At 40.6% G+C, this 10,951-nt stretch overlaps 1 protein-coding gene across 1 annotated transcript in view; it reads left to right on the forward strand.

Annotated features, from left to right (window-relative positions):
• The first annotated feature begins 27 nt into the window (after positions 1-27).
• ANKRD6 (ankyrin repeat domain 6) overlaps positions 28-10,951 on the forward strand; it is a 159,040-nt gene continuing 148,116 nt past the window's right edge. Inside the window, exon 1 of the transcript XR_001145158.1 lies at positions 28-128. The gene's annotated coding sequence lies outside the window, so the exon portion shown is untranslated. The remainder of the gene's footprint in view (positions 129-10,951) is intronic.

Here is a 10,951-nt window from a genome sequence, read left to right on the forward strand (position 1 = left end):
GCGGCGCTGGGCGGCTGGAGGCCCCGGGCCGCCGGACCCGCGGGAGCCGTCCTCTCAGTCTCCCCTCGCCGTTAGGCTGCCGCCGGCCTCGGTCTCTGCGGCGCGGACGTCCGGCGCGCGAAAGAAAGGTACGCTGCTACCTCGCTGGCCCCTTGAGATCCCTCTGAGACGGAGGCCTGTGGCTCCCCACTTTCTGGGGGCCCCTAACCCGGGAAGGACGATTTGGGGGGCGGGAGCGCTGCTCCCAGGGGTGTCCTTAGATCGCTGCTGTTTGGGCAAGAGCTCCAGACGGGGCGCGCTGTCTCCTTGTGGGTTCCAAGAAAGCGGGTGTGTGTGGGGGGGTGTGGGGATATTTCTGGGGCACGCCCTTTATCGCTCACCCTCAGTTTTCGCTCTAAAATATAGAACTGTGGGGAGAATCAGAGAACTTTCTTTGCCCACCTTCTGTCTCCTGTGAGTTGAAAGAGTTTTAAGAAAGTGGTGGGTAGGGGCGGGGGTCACTCGCTGTTTCTCCCGGTTGCGGCGGGGGCGGTGGGGGCTGATCGGAGGGTTCTCGTCTGTCTCCCCACGCCTCGGGGCGTCCCCCAGCCTAAGGGGCGCGCCCGCAGTCTCCTCTCGCCACCACTGTGAGGACTGCGAGGAAGTGCAGGCGCAGGATTGTGGGACCTCTTCTGTCTCCCCTTCCCCCCTCCCCCCCACTCTGGCTGTAATCGAGCGTAGTAGAGTCAGCAAGTGACCTGCTGTTTGATTTACATTGACACCGGTTTACCTACACTTGCCTGGGTTTCGGGTGGGGAGGGCGGGCAGGAGGGGTTTACCTACACTTGGCTGGGTTTCCTCTAGATTGGGGGGGAAGGGGGAAGGACGGGAGGAGAAGCAGAATATGATTTATGATTGGAGAGTAACTTGGATATTTCATAAAGCTGGTTAGGAATGTTTAAGAAGATTCAGGAATACCTCCAAAGTGGTTAAGAGGTTCACTTTGGGGTCATGAGATGGAGTCTTGAAGCCACCACTTGTTAGTGATGGAAGCCCACTTCTTTAAGAATTGTATATTGGGTGTATATATATCCTGGCTGTATTGTTGTGGAAGTTAAATAAAATAATGCAAGTAAAATAGCGCTTTGAAATGTTACGTGATCATTTTGTGAACAAGTTGGATGATTATGCTCACATTTAGGTAATGTCTGTTAGGCAATGTCAATGGGAAGAATTGGGCAATGAAGACGAACGGGTGTGGTTCCATAATGGTCCCACAGTGTACTGGTTGTCTCCGTGGGGAAGTTTCTCATCCCTGAAATAGCTATATACCTGGTGTTCGTGCATGCAGTAGGTGCAGCTATTCATGTTTAACTTCCTTCTGTCATTTTCTGCTTAGCAAAAGATTTTTTTAAAGTAAGGAAAAGTTAAAATTGAAAATTTCCTGCCTTCTATGACATAAGAAGGGAGAATATAAAAGGGATCACAAATCAACTAGTTGCACATTGTTGGGGAGAATAAGCCAGGAGTGATAAATGCTAATTTTCAAGTCCTGTTTGTTGGTGGTGATAAGAAATGGACCTTTGCTTGGCACTTAAACCCATCAGCCTCTCCATAGCTTCTCTAGATACACATATATAGTAGTCCCTTCCTTATCTGTGCTTTTGCTTTCCATAGTTTTAGTTACCTATGGTCTGGAAATATGTCCAAGTGAGGTTATTTTGAGTGACAGCAAGACCATTTCATTTAATTCTTATTCCAGTATATTGTTGTTTTGTTATTAATTTGTCGATCATCTCCTGTTGTCCTAGTTATAAATTAAACTTTATTATAGTTATGTACATATCAGGAAAAAAAATTTTTATATATGAGTTTTTTAAAATAATTAATGTTTTATTTATTTAATTTTTGTGTCAAAGAACTGGGGTATAGGTCAGAGGTGTGGGATGGGGGAGTAAGAGGATTTATCAGTAGGGAGCAGAACAGGCGGATTGACTGAAATACACTGCTGAGAGGAGCAGCTTTCAAGAGAGGAGAGGTCTGCCATTTGTGGTTCAGCTCCCTGGCCCAGAATGGAATTCAGACTGCAGCAGTGATAGTGCTGAGACTTAACCCCTAGACCACCCTCCTATATATAGGGCTTGATACTATCCAAGATTTTAGGCATTTACCATGGTTCTTGGAACGCATCCCCATTGGGGAAGGGGTCCTACTGTACTCGATAAAAAAGCAGACTGCTTGTGATCCAACTTGGCTTAAAGACAAGTCACACTTCACTCTTACAGCCCTTCAAAGTAGAAATTCTGGCTCCGCCATTCAGATAGTTTAACAGTTAGAAGTATTACTTAAAAATCAGTAATAGAATGCATACCCAAGTTCCCATCACCCAAGTGATGAACATTCCCAGAACCTTGGAGTTGGGGAGGCCCTCATCCCGATGGCATCCACTCATTTCTCTCCCCCAAGGATCCAGTAACCTGGAGTTGGTTACAATTTCCTCCTTGCTTTTTACACACAATATCTAAATATGAAAAACTGGGTGGAAGGGAAATTTCCAAGTAAGCATTTCCACAACCACCTGGAGCTTTCTTATTAAATTTAAATATTAATTTTTCTTATTAAATTTAAAAGCAGGATAGTGAGAAGAAGATGCAAACTACCAAAAAGTCTCTAAGTGCTGGGACAGGGCAATTTTGCTCAAAGTGCCTACACCCTCCCTCCTCCTCGTGTTTGGCACAGATTTTGTGGGTGTGTTCTGTCTGTGTAGGGAAGGCCCAGTCTCTTCCAAGATAGCTTGAAGGCTATAATTTTAAAAGCTTCATTTGCGTCCCTAAGAACTGGAAAAACAGTAATTTGTGTGCATGTGTTTTAGAAGTTTTTTTTTTTTTAAGACACATGTTATCCAGGGGACATTGTATGGGATTTGAAGGATTAAGCCAACTGAGAATGACCTTTAAAAACGGTTTTAAACTAAATTCTTCTTTTCTTGGTTACTATGTGTTATAGACTTTATTTTAAGTAATTTCTTTAGGATTACATAGCTTTCCTTGGTGAATTTTGTATAGCTCTATCACTTCTTGCTTAAGCTAAAGACTCCTAAACTTGGGCCAAAGTATGCTTCGTGTCACAGTGCCTTTAGATTTAAGTAGTTATAGTTTGTTTCAAGCTATTAATAAATGCTTAGATGGTAACAGCATAGAAGCTACTTGGAAAAAAACATAAATAGAAAAAATTTTTATTTTATTCTTAGCTATTCATTATCACAAATAGAATGTATATGCCGGTCATACTTTTCAAATCTTGGAATTAGATTGGATAACGCCACTCTTTTTCCTGTTCTACATTTTTTTTTTTAATGGGGGTAACTTTGGTTTACAACACTGTATATGATTTAAAGGAATAGGTTCATACTTCCCCAGGTGTATGTCAACACACCAACCCCCACCAAAGCACCCCTAGCCCCTTACCACAGATCACTAATAGATTCATTTTTCTGCAGCAATTTATTTTTCTAATGCTAGCAAACTTAAAACTCAAACTTTGCAGAGGCAAGCAATGTTTGGCTTAAAACTCAAACTTTGCAAAGATGTGATGTCATTGATAGGAATGTAATGTGCTCTAATGTTGAAAATGTGAACATGTCCAGTTAGTAGGTTTAACAGTGTCAACATGATGAATACACTGTGTTTCCCTCGAAGTTGCCTCTGTGAGTTTGCTTCAGCACCCCAGGTGTCTTGATGCAGTTGGGAATCGATGGTCTAAGATAAAACTCTCTTCTAGGGAGAAAGTTGTTATTAAGGAAGGAGTCTGCCTGAAGAAGTCCCAGTTAAGCTTCTGTGTGGAATAGTCTAAATTTTTATTTTCTCATTGCTCTATTATGGAGTGGCTAAAGCCTATTTTGTGGAGGATTAAACTAGATAATGCACATTAAAGGATGTATAAAGGGTCTGGTAATAAGAGCATCTCAAGAAATAGTAGCTGTTTATGATTGTTAAGTAATACTAAATAAATCTCCATTAGTAGGTAATATGTTGGTGTTCCTACTGAAAACTCAGATGGAGCAAATAAATTAGTTCAGATTATAAAATAACCTGTCATTTCAAACAATAAACTGATTACATTTTTTGATTCTCCAGACCATAATTGGAATGTTCATTCTTTTTTTTTTTTTAAAAAAAAAGGATTTATTTTTATTTTTATTTATTTATGCATACAAGAACTGGGGTATAGGCTATAGGTGTGTGTGGGGAGGGGTGAGAGGATTCACCAGAGACAGAGTGGGAACCAGAACAGGTGGATTGACTGAAGTATACTGCTGAAGGGAGTAGAGGGTGAGACAGCAGAGGTATGTTGCACTACGTGGGTCACTTCCCTGGCCAGGGATCTGGCAATAGCTTGATAGTGCTGAGACTTAGCCCCTTGCACCTCCAGGAAGTCCCTGAAATGTTCACTCTTATTTATCAGCATGTAGCTTGGTTTGGGGACCAAGTCCTAACTGATTTGGAGGGAGGACTGAGCCCAGAGCAGTGGACTTCTGTTTCAGGAGGAAGTTATTCTGTCCTATGTCTTGGCAAGTTTGGATATGGTTACTTGAGATCCCCTTAATTGGGGTTCAGTAGCTTGCTGAGTCAGAGTACTCAAGGATCACTAGGTTTTATCAAGCAGATTTATTTCCTTGAGTCAAGTAAGGGGACCACAGGGGATGTGGCAAAGCAGCGCCACACCAAGCAGCAGGAAGGGTTCCTTCTTAAATACTGAAGTGAAGGTGGAGGCTGGAGTCAAGTGGTCCTTGGTGTTCTCGGCATGATCAGAAGGAGCCAGGTGTTGTCTGGGCATGCTTACTCATACGTGGTCATAGATCATATGTCAAAAAATGGCATGATAATGAAGTTCTGGGTCTTCGGGTGTTGTCTTGGAGATGGGCTGGCTCTCCCAGGTGAATACACTTGCAAACGAGTGCCTGGCACACAAAGAACATAAAGAATATCTGCAGAGGTTACTGATATTGTAGATCATTGACTTTTTGACCTGCCTGCTCCCTGGTTGTAGTTACAGGTTTGGAAATATTTCAAGATTTAGTTTATCCTTATCCAAATACTTATAGCACAGAGAGGCAAATTATCTTTTTAGATGAAACTTTTACTAAACCTTGAAGTGTCACATGGCAATTCTTATCAAACAGTGGTGCTTGTTAGTCCATCAAGGAAAGACTGACTTGGGTAACAATGTTAAAGACAGCTGTTATGGGGCCTTTTAGGAAACATAGCTTTCCTCCTGATTCTGTATGTTGTCCAGACCCTAAGTCTAAACTTGGAACTGGTGATAACTTAGCCAACTTTTATGTTTCCCTACGCTGTAATAGTCTTTCTCTAGTGTAGTTGTTGGTTTTTATTTTGGCTTTCTTTAATCAGTTACTTAGGAAGCCTGTATAGAGCCGGAGGTAATGCTTCCAACTTGATGTAAATATTGCTGTCCACAATTTTTATCTGTTTGTTTTTTTTTTTTTAGCTCTATAAAATTTGTACATATGTGCATAAAAGAAACTGTTTCTTTGGTAGTTAAATGGTCATGATATATACAAATAGCTAGCCTTTTTACTGATTAAGTGTAGCTGCCTTTATCTAATTTCTTTTTTCACTTTCCAAACACTTATACGTAAAATGTTTCCATAATGTGAGGTGTGGACGAGACCTCCATTAATTGTATGATAATTGCTGTGTGAACAAATACAAAATGGGATAAAGCCATTAGTTTCACACTTTTATTAAGAAATGAAGCATGATTGATTTACTTAGTCATCCAGCCATGTGGAGAGTTGCACATTTGAGAAAGATGTAACAGAAGATTAGCAAAGAACAAGAATATGCATGTCCTATGGGCTTCATGAATGTTATTGTAGCAGTTTAAAACTACTTCAAGTTGCTGGCAATAGGCTAGTATGAAACTTTTTTCTCCACCCCCCCCCAAAAAAAACCCCAATTCTTTGGAACATATTATGTAATCACAAAATAATGTAAATTTTACTTATTTGCTGCAAAGGGAAACCAGAGTTGTAATATTGGTTGTCTGTCTATCTTGCTTGAAGTGATATAGCCCAGGCTATATCCAGCATCTGACAGCTACATCAGCAGCATAGTGAGCAAAAGATGGTGTGAAAGTTTCCAGCGCCCATGGATTCATGGAGTAAATAATACTTAAACCACTTTAGTCATGTGTATTGACTGTGGTAAGATTGGGCTAGCCTACCTAAGGAAGACGATCAAATAATTAAAGTTTTATCATCTTTTAAATTTTCATTTTAAGAAAAGTCGTATTTTATGGTGCTGTGTTGGAATTAAAGATGCTGGACCCAAGCTTGGCAAATTGCAGCCAGGGGCCAAATCTAGTCTATTTGCACTGACTATAAATTAAGTTTGACTAGGATACAGCCAGATTTGATTTTTTACTCACTGTCTGTGACTGCTTTTGTACTACACTGGCAGAGTTGAGTAGTTCTCTCAGAGACCTATGACCCATAGCACCTAATGTATTTGTTATCAGTTCACTTATAGAAAAGTTTGCTGAGGGCCTCCGTGACCCAGAGTTTACATCTCAGCACCACAAAGGCCTGAGTTCAATTCCCAGCCAAGGAGCTAACCCATATGGCAAAGCAGCCCACTGCTCCCCTCAGTGGTGTATTTTCAGTAGATCTGCCTGTTCTGCTTCCCACTCTGTCTCTGGTGAATCCTTTCAGCTCCCCCACCTCTGGCCTATACCCCAGTTCTACACAAAATAAGATAAATAAAACTATTACCATAAAAGAATATTAAAAAAATGTTTTTGCTTCACTAGACTTAAAATTAGTGCGGCTTGGCTTGAGATTGACTCTGCTCCCAGGTAGGACTTAATCTCTCTGACACACAGTTACCTCACCATCATAGTGGAGCTAACAAAACATACCTAATGAAGTAGTTAAGTAGATTTTAAGAGAATGCTCTTGTACCAGTTGCCAAACTTATTTTCTAGTTAAATGTTGATCTTCTAGTTAGCCTCCTTGGATCAATACTTTTCAAACTTACCATGTATAAGGACCATCTGGAGAATCTTTGTACATTCAAAGATTCTCACCCCCACTTCTTGGGTTCTCATTCGGTGGGTCTGGAGAGGCACACACTTATCAGTCACCCCAGATTCTGATACACAGGTCCCATACTTTAAGTAACTCATACCCTATTGGCAACTTTTCTCTTTATCCCTAGAAATCACTTGTCTGGCAGCTACAGATAAACTTCTTGTCTTACCCACAGCTGGAGCCATTCCCACTTGATCGGAGAATCAAGGAGAGGGGAGAGGGGAATACCCAGCGGTGATAATCAGCATTCTGAACATGCACAGGGAGACCAGGCTGTGGGTTGATCCTGTAAATCAAATCATTCACTTCTGACCCCACACACAGAACCATCTGCTGCTTAGCTTCCAAGTAGTAGAAATAATGATAGGAAAGTTGGCAGTGGGGCTTTGGCTAGTGGCACTGGCTTACACTGTAGCTCAGTATACTTCTTGATGCTGAAAACAAATTAAAGCTGAAATTAGCATTATGGCCTGGGTTAGCTGTCTCTTTTTAAAATCAACATAAAAGTTAATAGTAGGAGGAGTTTAACATGGGAGGAAGAACATAAATCCTGGTGCTTTATGGGTGCTTTAAGAACGGATGCTTATTTAATTGTTTATAGTTTTCTTAATCTCCAGGATGTATTATCCTGAGTCACATGATACATAAATGGCTTGCTCATGGAAGCCTTTGTTTTCCTCCATTTGCTATTCAAAAACTGAGTGATGAATAATAGCAAAATTTCCTGACATCTATTGAGTTTTTATAGTGAGGAAAAGTGAGACCCTCAAAACACCCCCAAGATTTGAAAGAAGAATCTCAATTTTAATGAAAGAATCTCACACCCTCTGTGCTTAATCTGAGTGGTGTGTGTTGCTGCTGTTCAGAAGCCCAGTTTACTTGAAGTAGAAGAACTAGGGCATGAGACAATTCAGGAGAGAAGGAGTAGGGAACAGAACAGGCAGATTTACTGAAACACACTGCTGAGGGGAGCAGTGGGCAGGACAGGAGAGGTCTGCTTTGCTGTATGTGGGTCACCAGTCTTGCCAGGGATCAAACTCTAGAGGTAAGAAGGCTGAGATTTGAGACTTAACCCTTAGGCCACAGGGGAGATGCACCCCTTACCCCAGCAGGATCAGATGCCTTTACATATGTTCCATTTCTGCTGTCTTCCTGAAATCAAGTCTGGGTGTTTGATTGGATATAAGCCATAGTATTTTGTACTTTGAAACAGAAGAAAAGTAAACACTTTATCAGCCAATGAAGGAATTATAGCTAATTAAATACTTTCCTTTTGGGAGATATCTAGGAAAATTGATTGCAAAAACATGTACTAATAGAGATTTTAAAATCCTAGAAGAGATTATCAAAGAATCCCTTCAAATAATGAGTTGTTTGGGTCCCAGGGTACTTTTTAAAAAAATAGATTTATTTTATTTTATTTATTTATGCATAGTAGAACTGGCATAGGCCAGAGGTGTAGGGGGTGAGAGGATTCACCAGAACAAGTATGGGGAGCAATACAAGCAGATTGACTGAAATATACTGCTGAGAGGAGCAGTGGGTGAGACAGGAGAGATCTGTCAGGCCAGGTGGGGCAGCTCCCTGGCTGGGGATGGAACTTGTACTTTTGTGGCTGTTGATAGCTTCATAGTGCTGAGACTTAACTCCTACTAATCTCTACGATGCCCACTCCCCCCCACTCTCATACTTAAAAGATTGTAAAATAAACAGCTATCTTTTATTGGTATTATAATTACAGTCTTAGCTCATTCCTTCTCTATCTCCTTCCAAAATATGTATCAATACCAGGTATAATTTATCACTAGATAATGGAATTTCTTTCCTTTCTAATACTAATTACTTTGAGGAAGGCCATCTTAAATAAATTAAGCTTCTATCTTTAAAAATTATCATTATTGTGGACTTTTAAAATTGAGATGTAGTTGACATGTAACATTAGTTAAGGTGTACAAAATGATCCAGTATGTGTATATTTTGCAAAATGATTACTACAATAATTGTAGTTAACATCTATCATCACACCTGGCTCTTACAAATTTTAAAAATAAGGTCAAAAGCTTAGTATAATATTTTAAAAATAATATTGATATTTTGATATACCAAAAGCCAGTTTTCCTGATGCTCACTGCATTTCTATCACTTTAAATCCTGAACTCACTAACTTAAGTCTTTGTATTTAAAGAGTCAAACTACTCACTTAGTACCTAAACTGACTAGTTGTGATAAAGCTAAACTCTATTTTGCACATCTAAAAATAAATATATGCTAGTGTATAAGCTTTTGTCCTGGGACCTCTGCATACTCTCTTTCTGTGTCCCTCTCTCCCCAGCCTTTTGAAATTCTGTAATGCACAGGGATATTTACTTTGCAACTAAGAGAATAAAGTGTAAGATACTTTTAGTTTGCTCTGAATTTACTAGCCAACTAATTTGGATGGAAGCTAACATTACAGAGTTACATAAGTTATATTTCTTGTTAGAGTTAGTGAAAGCTGTATATAAATTGGAAAAAAAAACATAGTCCCCAAATCAGTAAGCAAACATATGCCATGTAATACCTGGTGGACTTTGTATGATAAAAGCAGTATCAGGGCCTCCCTGGTGGTGCAAGAGGTTAAATCTCGGCGCTGTCGAGCTGTTGGTGGCCATTTTAGTGCGAGTTCAATCCCCATCCAGGAAGGGAGCTGACCCACATGGTGCAGCAGACCTCTCCTGTCTCATCAGCTGCTCCCCTTAGCAGTGTGTTTCATTGACTCTTCCTGTCCTGCTCCCCATTCTGTCTCTGGTGAATCCTCTCACCCTCCCTGCTCCTCTGACCTGTACCTCAGTTCTTGTATGCATATATAAATAAATCTTAAAAAAAAAAAAGGCACTATCAGAGACTATTAGGTTATTTAAATGAGGGGGGAAATGTCATGTAACTAGTACTAAATCTAGAAGGAAAGATCAAGTATTGATTGTAACCTTACCAGATATCATAAATTCATAACAGCACTGCCTCAACCACACAAAATAAATGACATTCATTAATTTGGAGTGTTTTGCTGCCCTAGGGTCAGGGAGACAAACTATTTACTGTCCTATATAAAGCCTAAAATCTCAACACAGAAAATAATTAAAAAAATTAAGACTAGTGACTCTCTTTTGGCCTCCTTTTCTTAATTGTTTGCCTTTCCCTTTTTAATTAACATGAAGTAATGCATCTTAAAACCCTGGGCTTCCACATTCTGGTCTGACTAAATTGCCTCTCTTGGAAATGTAAAATAGGGATGCCCTTTAAGGGAAGTCTGTTGCATCGGAGACTGGCAGGCTTTAAAGCGAGGCATGCAGACATGCTTGCCAGGAAGATGTTGGATCTGATTTCAGGTCTGACAGAGCCTTTGTGTCCTCTGCTAGGTCACTTACCTAGTTCTGTGGCTTTTCTGTGCCTTTCTCTGAGAAAGTGACCTGATGATTCAGGCTAGTTCTCGTCGACTTGAAGCCTCTTCTGCTCCCATGGATTTGAGTCACAGAGACTTTTTACTTTTTAACTTAACAATTACTATAAGGCAAATACCCTGATAACTGCCATTCTGGTCAGGAAAGAGGACTTCGCCAGTCACCCAGGGAGCCCACCCGTTTTGACTCTAGTTACAAATTCCTCCTTATCTCCCAAAAAACCCAGGCAGTCCTTGCTTTGTCTGGTACTGTGCCACTGTAAAGACAGTGCATATGAAGCCCTGAGAAGCTACTTTAATAATCAGTGTGGGAGTCACAATTATTCTGGGGCCTTTAACATTTGGCCAAAGCATTAAAATCGCTCTTGCTATCTGTTTTAATTTATATATGGAAATGAAAAATACTAACAATTACTACACTC

This window comes from Condylura cristata, unplaced genomic scaffold (assembly GCF_000260355.1).
Source record: "Condylura cristata isolate star-nosed mole 26May11 unplaced genomic scaffold, ConCri1.0 scaffold00001, whole genome shotgun sequence".
Taxonomy (NCBI): Eukaryota; Metazoa; Chordata; class Mammalia; order Eulipotyphla; family Talpidae; genus Condylura; species Condylura cristata.